At 31.9% G+C, this 9,906-nt stretch overlaps 1 pseudogene across 1 annotated transcript; it reads right to left on the reverse strand.

The window, feature by feature from the left end:
• Positions 1-3,188: 3,188 nt before the first annotated feature.
• On the reverse strand, positions 3,189-9,108 carry LOC111275306 (uncharacterized; annotated as a pseudogene). Its single transcript, XR_016334060.1, has 15 exons — positions 8,976-9,108; positions 8,167-8,600; positions 7,631-7,712; positions 7,408-7,511; positions 7,111-7,237; positions 6,919-7,013; positions 6,542-6,665; positions 5,946-6,026; positions 5,618-5,716; positions 5,351-5,533; positions 4,685-4,814; positions 4,563-4,570; positions 4,320-4,376; positions 3,835-3,972; positions 3,189-3,581 (listed from the first exon to the last, which is right to left on the reverse strand). The product of XR_016334060.1 is annotated as an uncharacterized LOC111275306 (transcript).
• Positions 9,109-9,906: the final 798 nt, after the last annotated feature.

The raw sequence follows: 9,906 nt of genomic DNA on the forward strand, positions 1-9,906 counted from the left end.
TAAATCAAATTCCTAAAAATAAGGTATTTGACTGTCACTTAATTAATCCCAAACACTTTGACGAGCTATTATTGGGCTGTGTTTGCTATTCAAAGTAGCATGGTATTAAGGAGTGTCAATAGCATTAAAACTCAATATGTTTCTCTATCTTCTTTATAAAACTAGAACAATAAGCTATGTTCTTGTACATTGAACATATTAAACACATGCTTAAAGTTTCAAATGTTGCATTTAGAATAGTTGAGTTTTCCCTAAACACAAATTTCTAAGCTCTTATTAAGACTACAATTTCCAGACCTATGACATAAAAATAAATTTCTAAGCTCAAGCAAAGTATTTAGAGAAAATTATTAAAGAGTAATAATGCTTTAGTGGAGTCTTTGTAAAAACACTTGGCTCAAGAGCTTCTATCCTAACATTGAGTGATAATGACCTGGAATCTAACAAGAAAACAGACCTTGCAACCCTTACTCCAACTTCAAAATCTCTTCTACAAACTAAGGCTACCAAAGAAAGAGCCCTTCCTAAAACCCACTCTATTGATGAGTCTTTTTCATCTCACCATAAGTCTTTGACCCTAGATTTTGGTTTTCGTGTTGGTTCCCCAACAAGGAGTCTTCAGGGTGAAAGGTTGATGAAGAAACAACGGGTGAGCATGGCTATAGCATTTACTAAATCTAAAATGGTACGTCCCCACCAGATATTAGAGTCGAGCATAAATACCTTTTACCAACAAGTACAATCAATTTTCATGAGAGAGCAATTTGATTATTCATCTAGGATATCAACCCAAAATGATGATCAATTAAGGAAGGCTTCAGGAATCGAGCTTTAGTTTTATGTATTATATGGTATACTTTCTCCATTTTCATTTTGACAATGTATGTTTGGTCGAAGATTTTTTATTAGGTCAAAAATATTTGTTAATGTTTGATGTACAAGATAATTAGGCTTAAGTAAATCTATCCCTTTATCCTGATTTTTTTAGCTGTCATAATGGACTCGAATTTTAATTAAAAACTAGAAAAAGACCATGTGTTGCTGCAAATCATTTATTTATCGATTTTTTTATAAATTATCTTATTAAAAAGATAAAATAAATAATAGAATATAGAAAAAAATGAAATAGAACATCACGTGTACACATCCTTTTGTTTTTGTCAATAAAATTATCTAATTAAAAAAATTAAAAAATAAAAAAGATGAAAAAGCAAAAAGAAAAGACATGGCATACTTTTGTATCAAACAGATCTCATAGAAAAAGAAATTTAAAATCTAAAAGTAATATTTATAAAAATGTAAAAAATAAAAATAAAAAAAAAGGCAAAAAAGAAATATTGATATAAAGTAGGTCTCTTTTTTTAAAATTTTAAATGGACAAAATTATTAAATATATAAAAAAAAACTTTAAAAGTGCCATATGACACTAGAGTTAAGTTTCGTGTAGAAACAAAATTTATTTAATGATGAATTTTATAAAAAATTTGTAAAAAAAAAAAAGGAAAAAAAGCTTGGTAAAGTAAATGCCATAAAAAATTAAAAATTTTAAATATATAATTATAAAATTTTAAAAAAATAAAAAATATTTTTAAAAATCCAAAGAAACGAAAATAAAAAATAAAAATAGCAAAAAAGAGAATGAGGTTGTGCCTCGTGGCATAATGTGGAAAGAGGAAAGTGACCATACTTTAATATAAATAAATTTTTAAAAAAAATTAAAAAAAAAAAAGAAGTTGTTCCACGTGACACAATATGAGGAAGAAGAAGGTGACTTACATGAGCAAAATTAAATGTATAGATGCAAAGTATTGTGAACAATTGTGGGAACTTGGTTGTTGTGTTTTGCTCGAAGGTCCTAGACATTGATGGCTTCGATTGGTTAGTGTCAAGTGGGATCGTTTTCATAGTACTATTACTGTACTAGGAGACACGACGTCTCTGGATGTGTTTATTGCCTTAAGATATGAAAAATTAGTCTTGGTTTTAAGCCTATATTTTATGAAATTTCGTAATTAGACTTCTACAAGCTCATGGGAGAGTTCGATTAGTCCTGAAGCATGGCTAAAGCCCGGGTTGGGCAACCCCTATTTGAAAGAGATTTCCATTTTGAGGGCTCATGTGCTGGCGTTAGAAGTTAGAACTAGAGTACAAAATAAAGGTTATTTAGAAGTAAAATTATTTAAAATAATCAAAATACGTTTTTCATCCATTCAAAAATTTCATTGAAATTGATCTTGTCCTTGTCTATAAGAATCTCATCAACTTTTCTTTTTCAGAAAGCACTCATGTTTTCCAATCGTTTATTTATTTATTTAAAAAAAATTATTTCAAAGTTAAAATCGAACGTACTTATTTGATTAAAATTTCTATTTGTTTCATGAAAATGATTTTTGAAAAATGACTTTAGAAAAATATTTACATTTTCTAAATTAAAAGATTTTTTTTATTTGAATGAATTAATGCAAAAATATTTTTTGTTATTTAATTGTTTTCTGAAAATTTTATTTTTTTATATAATATTAATATAATAATTAAAATATTAAAAATTATTTATTATTAAAGTATGTTGAAATTATTTATTATTAAAATTATTAATATTTAAAAATAATTATATTTTAATAATAATATTTAATATTAAGATATTATGTTAATATAAAAAATACTTAAAATAAAACTATTTATTATTTTTATATTATTATTAATATATTAATATATTATTTATTAATAATACATTATTATAATATTTATAAATTATTATAATAATATTTATTAATATGTTATTTATTAACATAATATTATTTATTTATTAATATAATATTATTTATAAGAAAAATTATACCCAAAAATATTTATAAATAATTTTACTCAATTTTTTTTCAAAAAATATCTTTTTGTTTTTAAATATAAGCTAATTTTTTTAAAATTGACTTTATTTTTTGTTGATCATCAATTAATTTTCTATCAAATAAATATCTAAATAAAAAAAAAAATTTCGAAAGATTTTTTTTTTTTTTAAACAAACGGAACGTAAATTGGAGGCATGTCTATAGCTAGGTGACATGCATGATACATGAGCAACAGGCGACCAAAACCGCAGCGCTTCGAGATGAAAATTATATCCAAATCTTGACAATTCTAAACGCAGTAAGACGTCCCTCATTTATCCAAATGATATTGTCAGTCCGTAGATGAGCATGGCAAGCTGTGCTTGGACAACAATTCTATTCAATAAAATATGTGGATGCTGCATTTACATATACTCAAAAGGAAAGCTTGTTGGAAAAAACATAATTAAGCTTCAAGCTAGAGATGAATTGAGCACTTGGGACTGGAAGAACCAAAAGGAAAAAATCACTACTATTTTACAGGGGCAATCAAGTGGAGCAATGCCTCCGGTGATGTATTCGTTTTAGGATGCAAAGGCGTAGTCGTTTGCTAAGGGCTTCTAACTTTTCAAATTTCTCATGTTTGGGCTTCTTTGGAGTTGTTGAAGCTCTCTTCTTCATCTTTTCCACTTTTGATGGAAGTGGTGATGTTTGCTGCATGCTTTTGAGAGGTGTTGCAAGCACGTTAAGAGTTACCTAATGAGACAGAAAGCCCCTTTTCAGCAAGAAAGACTGGAAATCAGATATGACTACAACTCTGATGTAGATAAGGGAGTCAGCAGTTGAAATAAATAAGTGGCAAACAAAAGTTACAAGATCCCTCGTATACTCTTCATGCATTCCAGTTCTAAGCTTTCATGATCCCATAGTGAAGACTCCTGCTATCAGCAGCATTAGAGAGAGAGAGAGAGAGAGAGAGAGAGAGAGAGAGAGAGAGAGAGAGGGGAACCTGATGGCTATTGTCAGCAGTTGTACAGTCTGCAGAAAATTCTTCATCACTGCCCCCTAGTGAAGAGCATCTTCCCCAACTTTCCCTGTTTGAGCTAGTATACGAGCAACATTCATTGCTTAGGCCATTAGGCTTATCCTGCAAATGGAAAAGCCAAAAATCTCTGATGAAACAAAGTGTGCAAAGTGGAAAAACAAGTTTATAAGTTATTTCAAATGTTATGTTGCATGTTCAGAGGCCATCTTCAGAAAATCACGATGGCCACATTGGAGGTGGAGTCATAAGTGCAGAATGAAACTAACACTAGATTGAGCTTATCCATTGCAGATTCTCAGGTGTAGTTTGAGAGTTTATCAAGCAGAAACTGAAAAAAAAAACCTACCCAGTCTTTCCCTTTACAAGAATGAAGCATATGCATATGCAGATGGGTGAAGACAGACCCAGAGAGCTACATATTAGACGTGGCAGAAATATTTCACAGATACCTGTAAATTTAATGGTTCATCGCTGCCAGGTCTATTATCTCTACTAAGCACGGGGTTCTGCATTTATATAAGAAATAAATTAATGCCAAATATAGATATGAAAGAGTTCATTTTTAATACATTGGCAGTGAAAATCTTTTAACTTCACAAACGAGGTTAAAAGACTGACACATGTCCCACTACTTTATTTAGTTAGTTTTTATATTTTTTTAATATACCCTAAGAGGGTATATGTCACCCTACTAACCTTGCTTGTGGAGTCCAAAAACTTCACTAGTGGTGGATGAAATAATTTCTCATAAAATTAGACTAATAACCATAAAAATACCAAATACAAAGTAAAAGAATACTACCAATAGCTGTACAACTTCTGCAGACTTCTGAGAGCAGTTCATTAACTGGCTTTGTCTTCAAAACGCTAGGTGGAGCACAGGATGAACTTGCAGCATTGGTTGATGCAGACCGATTGCCAGTGATTATTTCATACAACAGACTCTAAAAAGAATACACAAATTCATGTTAATCTTTTGGTAGCTATATTCCTATATTCTGACGTCTACAAAGCTTTTACAGGACATGCTATTATCACAAAATACAGGGGCCAGATCATCTTAGCAAACACCTTTTACCCAGCAAATTCATTTCCAGCTCCAACATAAATGTTCACTTGTTGGTTTTTAAGCTACAAAAATTCGTGAACGACAGGGTGACAAGGGGGATGTATTAATACACTGGAGCATTACAATAAATATATAGCCCAGCTGCATCCTAAACATACCCAAAGAAGAAGAAGAAGAAGATATAATATAATCATAATGCAGCCCAGCTAAACACCTAAACTCTAAGAGGTTATGCAATTATGCCTAGCTACTGATCCGCACTCTACTGGAAAAGTTTCATGAGGCAGAGTTGATGACAAGATAGAAAATATGAGAAGAAATGTACATAGGTGACACCAGCACTAAATAAAGTACACAGATCTTTGACCCTTAAACTACTTTCTTGAAAGCTCAACATTAAAAGAAATTCACCTCATCCATAATAGCACTGGCTTTCAAATCACCAAGGTCATAGTATTTCTCAAGCTTACTTGAACAAGCAGGAAAAATCTGAGGACAAAGCACATTGTAGAAGAAAATAGAGACTGAATCATAATAAAACTGTGGCCGGGATTAGTTGCGATCACCATCAAATTTTATAATGTTTTTATCTCCCTGCACAGAATATCCACAGTAAACACTCCCAAGATCAGCCAATGCATTCAAGAGAAATGTGAGAATTTTCAAATGGTAAGTTACCGCTTATGATTTAAAGATGAGGTCAGAGTGATGAGGTTGAATAAATTTGTCCTCACTGGCATGTCCAAATAATGTTGGAATGAATGTTTTGGGTGCCACCTGGGAATAGAAAATCTATCGTATTACTTAAAACAGATAAAGCAGTAGGTAAAGAAACAAACCCTACATGAAATTAAATAGCTTCTAGGTCAAAACGCGTCCATAATTGATCTGGAAAATAGCTTTAAGTCCTTAACATCATAAAGTGCAAAAGAATTAATCAACTTGCTAACTGGTTCTGTCATTCCTATCAGTGTCAACATTAATAAGTTCATAAATATGGACAAACCTTCAGAGAATTTAGGTCCATGATATCAAACTTCGCCTTCTTCTGAATTACATGGCTCATGTACTGCACAGCCATCTTGACCTAATTGAAATAGAAGGCAGGAAATACAACTCTCATTTCAATATTTAAAAACATCAAAACACAATATACAAACAGTAACAAACCCCATTTTGTCAGTTCACATAATATTACCATTAGATTAATGAATTGTGATCATTATTGTACTAGTACCATCAAAACCAGCTGGTATACACCACATTTTGACAAAAGGCAGCACATTAGCACCACTTGTCCCACTTCACATCTGGTACTGAGGCGTAGTGGGATTTTCTGGCCGTACCAACCAACTAAATTTGGCCCAGCTGAATGACTGAATCATCATTCTGCTTCAATTGGTGGCCATAATCGTGGTAATACGAGATCGTGCATCTCGTATTACCCCCATAATTTGCTTTTTATAGAGCATGCATCTCATTCTGTGGCTATTGGTTAATAAGCAAAATGTGATAGCTTCACAGAGTACAATTAGTCTGTATGCCTCTTTGCTTTGAAATGCACAAAGTTACGCTAACACAGACACACAGACAGATTCATACTGTGAATTTAGGAAGCCGGATTTTATACACATCAACAAGTTCCATCATGAGATCAAATAAGTTTGAGAAAGCACTGTCTAACACCATTCCTGCTATTGAAGGATCTTCTGCTCCATACAGAAGGCTGCATAACAGAACAAAGAGAGAAAGCAAGAGAGAGTTATTCTGAGGCACAAAAAAAAAACTAATGGTAAAGAAACTGGTGTCAATACTTCTACTAGGAAGAAACAGCATAGAATTCTGAGAAGCACCACCTAGAGAACAAGCATTCCAAAACACCCAGAAACAAGGGCTTTGAAACATGTTATGTTTGAGAAAGCAAAAGGTGTAAAAACAACTGAAAATGCAATAACTTTAGAAGTGACAATATGAAACACCTGGTGACAGCACCCATTGATCGTCCCCAGAGACCTATACATGATATTTGTTTTTCACTTCTCAAATATGATACCACAATCTTGAGATCGTCTCTCTGTCAAGGATTTAAAAAATTAATAATGAAAAATATATAAAACAACAAAAAAAAGAAAACAGAAGCGTTCATCAAACTACAGTAATCGGGCACATACTTCATTCCAGCCAAGGCTAACATAATCACCATCAGATAAGCCTGAACCCGAAAAATCAAGAGTGAATACTGTAATATTTGAGGGAAGATGAATTACGGCAGCCTCATTGGCATCAGCCCTACAGCCACTGTGATATCATCCACAGGAAGAAAAAATTGAATACATTGTTAACCTCTTTTTGAACTATGCTCTTTGATGATGATTCAGAACAATTCCTTTTTAAGGTATAATCCCCTCTAAATACCATTTAAATCCACAATCTACGTGTAACCAGAAGGCATGCAAAGAATTCCATACCTGTTTCCATGGCAGTATATAACACAAGGGAGAGGAATCTCTTCAGGGAATCTTGAAGGCATATAATGACTACAGCGCAACATATGGCCCCTTGCATTTGTAAGCTGTATACATATGAAATAGATAATCTAAAAAGTCCCAAAAATATCAACTATAAAGCATAGAAGTGTTTGGTAGACAAAGAGATGAAAGGGAGTAGTGGCTAAATAATGTCCATACTTGCCTCTAAGTCTTGTCTTTTGTATTGCCTGCCTGCAAGAGTAAATTCCCTTTTCCATAGATACTGGTCTGGGTTATAATCAGCCCTGCATGTCCAAATGGAAAAGCACAAAAGATAGTGACTGAGGGGAAGATCAATGATTTCAGCAGCAGTGCAGCTGTTACAAGTGCTCAAAACGTTGCTTGATGAAAAAAGGAGTTGCAAATCAACAAATGAGATGGAGGCAGCAATAATTGGCTAAGACAGCTCCTTAAAATGCAAAGAAGAGATGTGCCACACCAGAGAGGACGCAATTTGTTTCAAGCTGGCAAGAACAAGCCCTCAGACCGTGTAAACCGTGATGCTCTTAGAAAATGAGAGATGCATTGTGTCTCTTGTTTTCTTTCTGACTCCTCTTCAAAAATAAACTATAACTATACTTTTGCCTTTAAAAAGGAACAAGATAGAAGTAAAATGCAATGGAAAGGTTAGGACAATGGGTCGGTTCACCTTTGATAGATGAGCCAGGAATCAGGGTGGAATAGAAAACAAAGAGATACCTGGGAGGTCGAATAACAAAATTGATGAACTGATCAATCATCTTGCTTTTGAAAGTGAAGCGTCAGAAGTCAGAACCATGAATTACTCCAGCGCAATCTATGAGCAACTCCAAGTTCACTTTTTGAACTTTTTGGTCGCTCGATTCAACTCTTTCTTGGCCAAGAAAACGAATTGACCTCTTTCTATAGGAAGCAGGGAAGAAGTTTGCTTTTTATTGGAACAGAGGACGCAACAGAAACAAAGGCATCTTTAGAAGCCGGACATCAAAGTACACATTTGCTGTCCCAGAGACTTGGGCAGAATATCTCCCCATCATCATCATCACGAAAAGTCCAACCTCCCGTGTCCCAAATTAAAAAACAAAATTTAATCGTTTCTCTTTTTTTTTTTTTTTAATTTGAGCTGAATCTATCACCAATGCCAGCCCATCCAACTACAAACACATCCGATCCAAATTGTTAGCAACTAAACAAATAATATAAATCAATGCCAACACAAAAAGAAACAACAAAGCTCATTCACAAACTTTTCCAGATCTAATGCGCCTAAGACCTAAAAAGAAATTTGAACTTGGGATGGGGCCATTGTAATGAAAATTTTATGGTGAAACATGGGTAGAAGATGAATTCTTTACCTTGCTTCTCTGGATGAATGAATACATTGAATTATCAAAAAAAAAAAAGTTGACGAAATCCAGTTTCAGATCTCACAAACAGGAAAAAGAAACAAAAATTTCAAACCAAAAGCTGGAAGAAGTTAAATAGTTAGAGAATTCTTCCAAAACATTAAAGGAGAATGGAGAGCTCACAGGTTTTGGACTGTTGGCGGCTGAGAATGGAGGTGGCAGCTACCAGTACCAGGAGGCAAGAACAAGCCAGCACAGCTCAGAGACAGAGACGGGGAGCTTTTTCTTTTGTGTCCCTGTTTGCTGGGTCTGCCATGGGATGGGAGTCGTTCAAAAACTCGGTTTTAACGAAATTAATTATCTAATATATTTCATATCAAATTAATTTCATTCATTATCGAAATTATATAACAATTTTATTTTTGATTAATATTATTTAAAAATTAAATTAACATAAATTTTAATAAAAATTATATAAAATAAAAATTATATAAAATAAAAATTTTTCATTTTATAAGTTGTGAGAATTATTAATTTAATACTTTGATATGTAAATATTTTTTGGATGATTTATTTAAATTATTTGAAAGATGAAAAATTAACATTTTAAAATACAATAAATATATTTTATTATTTAATTAATCAAAATAAATTTGATTAATTAATTTAAAATTAAATTTTTAATTTAATTAATAAACATAAAATAATTTAGTTTAATTAATTTAATTTTGAATAATTTAATTCAGGAATCATGAAATAAACTCCTAAAAAAAGAAAGATCTAAAATGCAAAATGAAATATCGGATTTTTTTTCAATTTTTTCCTTCAAAAACTTTGAGGCTGCAAGGCGCAAAATATATTACTCTCAACTCTTAAGTGACTAAGGTGTAAACCCATAGGTCAAGCTGTTTCTATTTTAGTTGATTAAAATAACAAAAAAGTTTTTAAACTTTATAATTTTATTTACATAAATTTATAGTTTTATTACCTTCAATTAAGCCTCCGAATTTTAATTTATACTCAAAAAATAAGTTATTAACATTTAATTTGTATTTAAATAAATTTTTAATCTTTATTTTGCATATAAAAAATTATTACTATAAATTAATCTTTT

Source organism: Durio zibethinus, chromosome 26 (assembly GCF_047325235.1).
Source record: "Durio zibethinus cultivar Kanyao isolate XHJ-2024 chromosome 26, ASM4732523v1, whole genome shotgun sequence".
Classification (NCBI taxonomy): Eukaryota; Viridiplantae; Streptophyta; class Magnoliopsida; order Malvales; family Malvaceae; genus Durio; species Durio zibethinus.